General features: G+C 39.2%; 1 pseudogene; it reads right to left on the reverse strand.

Moving 5' to 3' along the window:
- Positions 1 to 429: 429 nt before the first annotated feature.
- On the reverse strand, positions 430 to 1445 carry LOC134855871 (cytosolic non-specific dipeptidase-like; annotated as a pseudogene).
- Between the last annotated feature and the right edge of the window lie 786 nt (positions 1446 to 2231).

Consider the following 2231-nt stretch of genomic DNA (forward strand, 5'->3'; position numbering starts at 1 on the left):
ACACGACTTTTTTCCAATGAAACTAAACACTCAGATTTCAGAGGGTAGTTTTCGAGAAAAGTTTTAAACAAAAAAATCGAAAATTTTTTCCGAGGGTCATAACTTATTGCGCAAAAAACTTTGGGCACAACTGTTTACGCAAGGGAGCTTTTCGTATCTTATTCTACTCATTGTAACCAAAAACGCAGATTTGGGAGGGTAGTTTTTTAGAACGGTCAAAAAATCGAAAGTTTGACTTTTCTGAGGGTTAAAACCCTTTGTGTAAGAAAACTTTTCATCAATGGTAATCATGTTAACTTTGCATGTCAAATCAACCAATGTCATTTTTGTAATTCTTCGTAAATGCCATTTCTACTCTACTAAAATGCGTATTCTAAATAGTTTAATTTGAGCATATTAGTGAGAAGCAAGAATAAAGCTCTTATTTACACTGCGTATATCTCGAATAATTCACAACAGTCAATTTCAGTTCACATCAGTTAACTTAAGCATCAACTAGCGCAACTTGAGTCAGGTACTCAGCGAACAACTCCATTCCTTTGAAGTAGTTTCTCTGGTCTAGCTTCTCGTTTTGAGAGTTGGCCGAGTCGTCACATGCGCCCATTGGTAGCAACATTACACTTTTCTTGAGTTCATCTTGTAAGAAAAGAGTGACTGGAATACTCCCGCCTTCTCGCGACAGATCCGGCTCCACTCCAAACACATTCTTACACGCAATTCTTCCCGCTTTGAACTGTGGGTCATTAAAGTCTGCCAGCCATGCTTGAACGCCGAGTTCCAATTCAATTTCTAACTTATTCGGGCTGCCTAATTTCGCAAAAACACTTTTCGAGATTTCGCAAAAACACTTTTAAGATCAGAAAACACTTTCCATTTTTTCTTCGTCCATGTTTGGGACAAGTCGGATAGAAAACTTCGCAGTGACCTTTCGAGGAATGACCGTTTTGGACCCTGGATCCGCAAAAGCACCTTCGATACCATGGAGTGACAGAGATGGGAATCGCCATCTGTTCATCATGAGTAACTCTTTCGAATCGTGGATCAATTTGGTCGCTACAATTTCGTTCTTGAAATGTTTCGGGTCGAAGTCAAGTCTTGGGTACACAAATTCTCGTCCTCTGAAAATGGTGCGACCATATCGTAAATTCCAGGCACTAAAATGTTGCCTTTGTTGTCAACCAGACTTGACATAGGTTTACAAGATCAGTCATGGCTTCCGAATCTGCGCCTCCATAGACACCAGAATGAAGATCTTTGCATGCGCATTGGACAGACACGAAGAAATTTGCCATTCCCAGGAGTCCATAAGTCAAACAGGGTTTGTTTTTTCCCAGCCAGTAACTGTCGGATATACACACGTAATCAACGCCTTGCAGAATCTTATCCTTTTCATCATAGACTAATTGCATCAATTGGCAAATCAAATGGTTCCGTGTTCCAGCCATCGGATAGAGCGGCTGGTTGTACGTTCAAATGTCCGTACACAAAAATGTCTTCTTTTTAGGGTCGTTTCCCAGTTTTCCCAGAAGGATCGGAGGCAATGGAATTTCGCACTCGGGAGTCTTCCGCATTCCAATGTCTTTCAATGTGGTTTCAGCACCAAGTTTATCCCATTCGGCTTTCACAAAGTTAACCATTCGAATTACTTCAGGTCTCTGGGCGGGACTGGCAGCCACGCTCTGGATAGCTGCCCATTCTTTCAACCTCTCAACGTAAAGCTTATGATTCTGCTGCAAATGTTCAATTATTTTAGCAGTGGATGCCATATCAAGATTATCAACACAATTAATCAATCTGAAATTTGAACGGTTCGTTTACTAAATAGAAGAAGAAAGAACACTTGAATTACTATACAATAAAGAGCCGAGGCATCAGTGTAGCAAAGTGTAAATAATAAAATTGGTTATAATTTCATTGGTTACATCAAAGAAAAACAAAACATCAGAAAACAAGCAAAAAGCAAAAAAAAAAACGGTTACAGTTCGGAAATTGGTTGATTAAAGTATATGAAGTTTTGGATACTATAAAAACATTTAGATTAAAGAATTAGAAACAAGCGGGTATTAAAACTTTACAAACAATTTTACAGATATGTGACATTCGACCAGAATGTGAAAAATGCAATCTCTGCAGAATTCGGAATTTTAGCAGCAAGCCTTCCGGATTGGTGGTTTTTAAGAACTAAGAGCGTTATTGGAACGTTTAGCCAAACGGTGAGGGCTGGATTATTC

The sequence above is a fragment of the Symsagittifera roscoffensis genome, unplaced genomic scaffold, assembly GCF_963678635.1.
Source record: "Symsagittifera roscoffensis unplaced genomic scaffold, txSymRosc1.1 SCAFFOLD_118, whole genome shotgun sequence".
NCBI lineage: Eukaryota > Metazoa > Xenacoelomorpha > Acoela > Convolutidae > Symsagittifera > Symsagittifera roscoffensis.